The sequence below is a fragment of the Chelonoidis abingdonii genome, chromosome 4 (assembly GCF_003597395.2).
Source record: "Chelonoidis abingdonii isolate Lonesome George chromosome 4, CheloAbing_2.0, whole genome shotgun sequence".
Lineage (NCBI taxonomy): Eukaryota > Metazoa > Chordata > Testudines > Testudinidae > Chelonoidis > Chelonoidis abingdonii.
The window spans coordinates 30,164,746-30,174,293 of NC_133772.1; the positions used below are offsets into that span (position 1 = coordinate 30,164,746).

At 45.5% G+C, this 9,548-nt stretch overlaps 1 pseudogene; it reads left to right on the plus strand.

The window, feature by feature from the left end:
- Positions 1-9,101, plus strand: part of LOC116816964 (membrane-spanning 4-domains subfamily A member 8-like) — a 27,769-nt pseudogene extending 18,668 nt beyond the window's left edge.
- The last annotated feature ends 447 nt before the right edge of the window (positions 9,102-9,548 follow it).

Below are 9,548 nucleotides of genomic sequence, written 5' to 3' on the forward strand. Positions count from 1 at the left end.
AGCCCCTCCCCGCCCCATGAAAAAAAGGGAAAAAATCAGGTTCGTTTCTTTTCATGTCAAGATAATGTTACTGCTCGCTGTAGACACAGGCTTGCATGTCACAGCAGCAACCTCCCCTTCTCCTGAGCAGATGTACCAAACCACTGTGGAGAGAACTGTCCTCATCATCCGTAAGGCTCCCGGCTTAGGTGAGGTCAGTGGGTGCCTGGGCAACAATGGGAAAGACCCTGTCATTCCCAGCAATGGGTGCATAAAGATGAACAACTGTCTCATCAAGGCAACTGGGGGGCTGAGCTCCATACCACCCCCGCCATGATTGTCAATTGAGATTCTGTACGCCGGACTATCATATCACGGGAGCTGACCTCCTCTACAATTTTATCGCACTAAAAGTCAGTTTCTTATTTCCGCAGTCTTATTTACTTCATCACACACAAAAATGGGTGGACACCTAGCACAGTAGCAAGGGTGGGGAGGAGGAAGCAAGTGGTGGGGGTTGTTGCAGTGGCACCTCCCTAGAATGGCATATCATTCTGCGGCATCTCGGGGCTCTGACCCTGACCGGCTTGCTCTCTGGTTTCTAGACATCTTGCCCCCATACTGGGCAGACTGACTCTATTTAGACAAAATAATAAAGAAGGGATGATCTGGGGAATCAACCATTTTTGTCGCATGTTGCACGCCAGGCACCATGGACACAGCAGACAGACAAAAGACTGGATAAACCGCATCGCCAATTTCCATAAACGATCAAAATGATAACGTCTCATCAATTCCAATTGCATCATTGATAGGAGCTAAGCTGTAAACGTCTTTTAAACCTGCAAAGGCAAATGAATGCTGCGTGTAGCACGGCAGTACCACGTCTGTCAACATGCAGCATCCAGTCACATAGTTGACAGTGACAAAAAGGCAGATGGCTGCATGATGCATGCTAATGTGCGTCTGCAGCAAATCAAGGGGAAACCAGGGCTGAAAATGTGTCGCCGTGTGCTTCACACGGAGGAAGGGATTGCAGTGACGACATTTATCCTAGAATACCCGGACCTGTTTTTTTGCACCACATGCACTTGGATCCTCAAACCCAGAATTCAAATGGGCGGGAGACTGCGGAAACTATGGGAATGCTACAGAATACGCTACCCCAGTGCTAACGCTCCGGGAAATTCTTGATGTTAGCCCTCGGTACATGGACGCACAAATCCACGAATTTAATATCTCTTTCCCCTTTAATGAAAGGCCATGTGCACTCTAACTTTATACATATATGTTTCAAAAAAACCTGTTTATCTAACAATCAGAAATAATCCGTATGTAACATACCATCATGACCTCCATGTTTGCTCTGAAGTCATGGTCTGTATTTCGCTCCTGTTGCAGCCCTAACAGCTGCTCTAAAACATGTCAGCCTGGTGATTACCGCTTCAAGTATTTTTCCCACTTTGAATCTTGCGCTTCAAAAAAAATGGCTTGGGGACGCTTGCAACCTTCGAGTTAATCTCTAGCTTAAATCTGATAGCAACCGCCACCAGCCAAAATATAGTCGGTTTCGGCACATCTTTCGTTCCTCCCAAACTTTCCTGGGGAACCCAAGACCCAATACCCTTTGGGTCTAAAAACGCAGAAATAAACTATCCTCTTTCCTTCCCCACTCCAGACTTTCCTCTGCCTGGCTACCTGAGAGGCTCCCTTGACCAACTCCTTGATCTTAAAAACAGAGTGGAATTAACCTTTCCCCCCTCTTTCCCTCCCACAATCTCCTGTGAGTTAGACATCAATCCCCTTGGTCTTAAACAAGTCGAAAAAAACATCAGGTTCTTTAAAGAAAGCTTTATTAATAGAAAGAAAAAAGTAAAAATTATCTCTGTAAAATAAGGATGGGAAATGTTTACAGGTATTCAGCTCATTATAGATAGAGGGCCTTCCCACCTCTAGCCTGAAATTCAAGTACAGGCAAAACAGAGTAAAAATACTTTCCAGCAAAATACACATTCCAACAAGTTAAGAAAATCAAACATAAAATACTAATCCGCCTTTTCCTATCTATACCTGTACTATTTGAACATGAAGAGACTGTTTCAAAGATTGGGCGAAACAGGGTGCACGTCTGTCCTCGTAGCCCCAAGAGCAACAAGAGACAACACAAACCACAAACATAAGACTTCCCTCCCAGAGATTGAAAGTATCTTGTCCATTGGTCCATCTGGTCATGCCAGCCAGTGTTCTAACTCTTACCTTTACAAAGAGAGACATTAACTTAACCACTGTTTAGAACAACCCGCAACATAGGCCTGACTCCGTGATGCTCCTAGTCCTGGAGGCACCCAAAAAAAACAGTGGGGTGTTCAGCACCCATTGGCAGCCCCGCATAGCTTTTTGCCTCCCCCACAGTTTTCCTGCCTGCATGCAGTCGCCCTTCTGATCCACCTGCTCCCTCCCTCTGCGCCTCCTGCCTGCCATATCTGCTGTTCATGGCATTGATGAGTACTGGGGTGGGAGGGAAGGAGCGGAGGGGCACACTGGGGAGGGGAAGAAAGGTGGGAAGAGGCAGAGGCGCAGAGGCATGCATGGGGTTTGGGGCGGGGGTGATGTGGAGTGGGGTGGGGTGTGGGGTGGCCTGGACAGAGCAGAGGTTGAGCGTCCTAACCACTCAGAAATATGTGCTTGCCCCCAAGGGTTCCACTCAGCAGAGTATTGCCTGGGAGTACAAAGACTCCGACTGTGCCCTCATACATCCCTACACCAAGGGAGTAGAGCTGTACTGGTGCCATGTGGGGATTCCATGCCAAGGGCTCTGCTGCGGAGAAGATCTGGTACCTTGCAGGGGCACAAAACAGCATGGGAATTACAGCTCAGGTTCTGGCCAGTTGTTCCTGTTCCTCCCCACACCTGCGCAGGGAGGATAATAATGAATCCTATGGAATTACAAACACGACTATGAAGGTCAATTGGTGGCAGGTGAAACTGGATTAATTTCCCCCTCGGAAAAAAAAAAAATCATTAACTTGGACCATGGCCAGCACCTGTTAGAATCAGGATAAAAAGAAGCCCTAGAAATGAGCAATTCCTTGCCAAAAAGTCCACAAAAATCTATGCAACGACAAAATTATTTTGTCATTCAACGTGCAATTGGGGCGACGGTGCATCTCAAACTTCTTCTTTGTCCTCTAAGGGCCATGGTCACTGGCATCGGACTATATCTCTCAGAATACCACTTTCCCCTTTGTGGGGAATGAGGCCAGCAATTAGTGCATTGTGGAGATGTAGTACTCAGCTAGAGATGTGGCCTTCACATAGGCAAAATGGTAACTGTCAGCAGCTGAACTACAACTTGCAATCAAGCATCATGGTGCCACATTTGTGAATCTATTGTTGTTTTCAGGGTGTTCAGATGTTTGGCCAAATAGCAATGTTTGTGAAGGAAAGAATGGCTTTGCTAAATTCTTAATTTACTCAAAACCCAATTTTCCCAATAAGAAAATATGTAACAAAATTTCTACACCAGCCCCAAATTGTCTATATTTTCCCCATCGTGCCCCAAAGACACACAGGCCCTTCCCAGGGATCTGCACATCAGTGGCACTTCGTTCAGCAGGTCATCTTCTCAACATTCAACACATGATTTGATGATGTCCGCATTTGAGAAGCTGTAAAGACTCAAGTGTTGGGTATATCAATGGCTAGGCACGCAAAGTGAGATTGCAAAGGATGGAGAATCCAGATGGTGAACAGAGCACAAGACTGTATCCTCGTCGGCAGCTCGGAGCGCTACAAAACACAGAGGAATGCTAATAATTTTGACTACTAGATTAACACATTGCCAGGCTTCCGAGAGGTTACACTAAATCCTCCCTCCTTTTCCCTCAAAGGAAACAGTTGGAGATCAATTTGGAGATCAGAAAACCCTGGTCCAGTTCTTCCTCCTCCAGGCACACGAATTCTCCTCCTCATTGAAACTTGTTAGCGCCCTGGATATTTGTGATGCCTGGACCACACCACTACTCATGAAGATCAGAGACTTCTGCTTTCTCTGCTTACAAAATCAGTGTCCGAGATGCATCTATTGTGAAATAGGGCAGGTCACGATAGCCTAAGGGATGCTGTGTGGCCTAGTGGCTCCAAACACTAACACAACTTCAGAAAACCTGGGTTCACTTCTGAGCTCTGCCATAGCCTATGTGTGACTATGATCCATTGATTTCATGTCCATGGCCGATCTATGCAAGTGGGTAAACAGATTGTGGGTCCCAATCCCACTCTGCCTAAAAAAGAGAATTATCACTAATTTGTCATACTGAAAGCACCTGAACATAGACACAGTGCAGACAATGGTCATCTACCCAATTTCTTGTTCTGAAGTCAGTGGGCCAGATGCTTCGAAGAGAATAATGGAAGAGGCATAGATTATTGAGTGATCCATCTGCATCTTCAGTCCCAGGTGGCAGCTGGAGATTTCAGTGTACACCACAGATATGGGATGTGGTCCTGACCATCTTGGGCTAATAGCCATAGATGACACTACCCTCCAGACTTCCTCACTTATTTTTTGAACCTAGTTCAAAATTCCTGGCATACTAGTTCACAGGTTGATTTGTTGTGTGAAGTAAATACTTCCTTTTGTTTGTTTTAACTTGTCGCTATTCATTTCTGGGGAATCCTACGTCTGTGTTCAATGTAAGAGATAAAACACTTTCATTCCCACATCATCATGAATTTATAGACTCTCACAACTATTACTCACCTTAACTGTCTTTTGTCAAGACTGGACAGTCCAGTCCTTTTACCTCCTCCTCGTGTTTGTTTCTGGAAACGCCAGTCTGGACCAGACCCCACGCGCTGGTTTGGTGAAGAAAAATATTGTCCTCGCCGTGATTTGGACACTAGTGACAGGAGTTTTGATTGCTTATCAAGCAGAATCAATAAGACAGTCTGGACCGATCACATGGATATTTCTACCCGGGTCAAAGGCTTGGGACATCCAGGCACAAAAATTCCAGTATTGTTTAAACACAGCTGTAGGATGGTCAGTAGACTTAACCTGCTCACAGGCAGGCGATTGGACTGGATGAAACCTTTTGAGTCACTCCAGCCTTATACTCTGTGAATCTATGGCAGAAGTCTGCATAACTTACCAAATCCAAATATCTTAACTTGCATTCAATAATCACTCTGTTAGCAAGAGAACTGAATCCCAATTGCTGAGAAGATGGCGTAATCGATGTTCTTCCCAGGTGCCTCTTCCCTGAAAGACCACATATGGAGGTCAAAGGTTGTGTGTATGGCAGAAGGCATCTTGTTTATAATGGAACCAGCTTCATCTTATATGTCTGGGAATGTATCCTACAGTTGTATGTTTGTGGACAGAACTAATTCAGATTAGTTTTTCCTATCAAATTAAAATTGTCTTACAAGCCAAAATGTCATTTTAGCGAACTCTAATGGAGTTAGTGGAGGCTGAATAATCTGAAAAGCATTGGCTAAGAGACAGTAAAATGCTAAGCGACCAAGTATACAAGATGGAAATCCAAGGACCAACCAATTGAAGACTGGACATAGATATTCGTAAGCATGGCAGCAGGCTGGCTTAGAAGTGTGGGGCATTTGAACATTTTTCGGCAAGGGACTCCAAGGATACTAAAAAAAAAACAAAAACCATACAACCCCCTTTCATTCTTCCATGTATTTTTCTTTCATAACTTAATAAAATAATAACAAAATTATATATATGTAATTGCGTAATGTATGTGGATGCATGTTACCCCACCTCTAAGTTCTTGATGCGACCCCGGACCCGTGCCCCATCCACACCCTCTTCCTGTCCCCTCAACTGCCTCCCTGCCCCCCATCCACCAAGACTCCCTCCTCTCATTCCTGATGCCCCCCTGGAATCCCCTTGCCCCACCCACCCCCTTCTCTCGTCACCGACTGGCCCCTGGAACCTTGCCACCTGACTGCCCCCCACTTGCCCATCCAACCCTCTCCTTCCTGACTGCCGACCTGCTGGGACCTTCTCCTATTCACTCCTTCCCTCCCTGACTGCACGCCTATCCACCTCCACAACCCGCCCAAACTCCCTTGCCTCTCTCCAATACCCCTCCCTGCTCCCTGTCCCTTACCGACACTGCCTGGAGCTTGTTTGCTGCTCCAGTCCATTGACGGAGCTGCTAAGCCGGGACCGGATCGGCACTGCGAGCCAGCCGGGCTGGGTGGAGCCATCGGACTGGGCCAGGACTGGGCTGGGGCTGAGGGCAATCTCGACTGGGCTAGGCAGGGCTGTGGGGGGCCAGGCCGAAACGGAGCTGTCTCGGCTGGGCGGACAGGCCACGCCACGCCTCCTGGAGCCCTCTCACACCCCACTTCCCCACCTCTAGTTACTGCCCTCTGCTTGTCGTTGAGGCTCCTGTGAACATCGAATTCGCGGAATAGTGGGAGGGAGAGCGAGAATGGGGCGGAGCATTCAGGGGAGGAGAGGGATAGTGAGTCTGAGGTCTGGGGTCGCCGGTGTGGACAACCTGCGTGGCGTCTCTTACAGGCCGCGGGCAATTCAGCAGGAATCTGGTTGAATCGACCTCACCGGCCCTGATGGCCACGCATGGAAAGCGTGTGTACTCATAACAATAATATCCAGCCCCAAATTCTCAGAGATATGAGATGCTCTCGCTGGGAGTAACTGAATTATCCTATTAAACAATGGCTTCCCTTATTTCCCCTTCTCTTATACATTTCATTTCCTATCATCTCTATCCTTCTCTGAATTCGTTCTATTCTTTAGATAACTTAATAATTTTGCTTAACTAGTGGTAAATTGATGAGATATACCCTGAACCACCCGGGACAATGCTTTTGATCCTTCAGGCATTGGGAGCTCAGCCAAGAATGCAAATGCTTTTCAGATACTGTGGGGACTGTGGGATAGCTGGAGTCCTCAGTCCCCCCCTTCCCTCCATGAGCATCCATTTGATTCTTTGGCTTTCCATTACGCTTTTTTAAAATGCTTTGGCATTTCATCTTCTGGAATGGAGCTCTGATAGAACAGATTTGTCTCCCCATAAAGCAATCAGATCCAGAATCTCCTGTACAGTCCATGCTGATCAGCACTCCATGCCGGGCAAATAGGAAATGAAATTCAAAAGTTTGCGGGGCTTTTCGTATGTACCTGGCCAGTGCATCCAACTCTAGGTTGCTATCCAGAGTGGTCACAATGGTGCACTGTGGGATAGCTCCCTGAGGCCAATACCGTTGAATTGCGGCCACACTAATCCTATTCCGAAATGGCAATACCAATTTGAGCGCTACTCTCCTCATCGGGGAGGAGTACAGATATCGATATTAACAGCCCTTTATATCGATATAAAGGGCTTCATTGTGTGGACGGGTGCAGGGTTAATTCGGTTTAACGCTGCTAAATTTGGTATAAACCCGTAGTGTAGACCAAGCCGATGCTGCAAACTGCTCGTGATGCTGCAAACTCCCCTCCCAAGAGCTACAGTTGTGGACACTCCCTACAGGGACAATGTTTCTAGCCAGACAGCAAAATAAAGGAATCCAGGCAACAAAAACTCCTTGTCTGGGGTCAGCTCAGGTCTGCTGTGATTCTGGTGTAGAATCTGACTTTCACAAAGGCTGACTGCCTCCTAGTCATCAGTTCTCAAGGCCATTCCTCTGAGCACCTTTGCATAGCAAAGGAGGTAGCTGAGGTGAGGTTGACCGTTGTTGACCTGGGAGTAGGTAATCTCACACACTGATGGGCTAACATTTTCTCAAACGGAGGTAAAACTGTGTTTTTATGAAGAAGAAAAAAACCTGCTTTTGTCTCAATTTTCCACAGACCTTTTTGATTTTTTTCAGCAGCAACTGGAATATTAGAATATTTTGACAAAGCCAAAAGATTTCCATTTGGAAATGCTGCCATGGTGCCTAATTGGGGTTGTAGTTTGAATGCCTCATGTTGGCATTCTCTTATGTAGACCAGGCTCCTTGGTCTGACTACAACTCCCATGATGCAAAATTGCCTCCCCTCTTGGTTGTTGTATCCTAGGAGACCCTGACCATGGTGTGTTATGGGAAGTGTAGTCTAGCCTGTGTTCCTGATCCATAGCGAAGAATTGGGAGACCAGGCAACCAAACTGCATCTCCCATAAGCATCTCCAAATTGAAATCTTTCAGATTTCAGGCATTCTTTTTGGATGAAAAATTTAATTTTCCCCAGGAAACTGGATAATTTTCATGCAATATTTCACAGAAAAGTTTGGGGGTTGTTCATTTTTGGTTCTTTTTGTTTTGTGTTTTGGAGTTTTTTTTTGTTTTGTTTTTGAAAATCAGAATTTTGACATGAAATTTTCAAACTTGCCTAGCAAGGAGCACAGAGGAATGCTCTGTGGCATAATGAGACCTACCACGTTAACTCTTTAAGTGCATCACAGCAAATCTGCTGCAGTCAGGACCCAAGAGAACTTCTAGTTTCTTTATCCAAAATGGCATCACTATATCAAGAGACCAGGGTCATGTTCATGACACCTGAGACTTATGCAACTACACAAAGAAAATCCTACCAATAGTGACTACGGGGTTGATAGTGATGATGGCACAGATTCATTCTTATAATTCCAGTCACTACAGGAGACTTACACCAGGGATGCATCTGTGCCAGTTATATGAACTAGAGGGATTAAGAAGACGATGGTGGAAGTGCTGAAAAATGTGTTGATGAAAGGGAGTGGAAGGTGATGGGGATGAGCATGGAGGACTGAGAAAGGTGATGATGGTGAAGAATGTGAGGAAGATGATGGAGCAAGAATGGAGGGGTGAGAAAGGGGATGGTTGTCCGGGTGAGAATGGAGACGATGATGTTACCAGTGAGGACTGATCTTTTTTGTTCTGCAGGCCATGTTGTTCAGGCCCTATTTGGCCAATGCAAACCTTGGGGTTCCTTCTGCACAAATGGCCTCTCCAGAACCTCCCACCAATGTGGATTAGACCCCAAAGATGAGACTGAGTAGTGGGCTTCATAACGAACTCCTGCGAGAGATTGCTCCAGCAGTGGCTCCTACTGAAAAGTAAAATCCAATTTAAATGAATTACACAAAGTTCTGTTTTAATATGCCTAGTAAGGAATCTATTTGTCAATTTTTTTTTAACTAGACTCTTTTTTGGCAGGTCTGTGTTACAGACATACTTGCTGACTGATACTTTGAAATAAATTACCAAAATAATTGTAACTGGCATTAGTATATTGGTGATATTATGACAAATAAAATATATGCAGAATTTTCAAATATTGTGTGCAGAATTTTTATTTTTTTGGTGCAGAATTCCTCCAGAAGTAATATATTGTAGGGAACAATCCTATAGTGGAATTATGCAGAGCATAGGACAAGATGACTTCAATAGATCTTTTCCAGCTCAAGCGTCAGTGACCTAGAGAAGCTTTCTCCTGATGTTGAGGGCAGAGCTCAGGGGAAATTAACATTTAATTAAGGATGGGGAATGAAATGTGTCATTACAAAACTTTGATGAAACCAAATCCTGAAATTGATTGTTTTTATGAG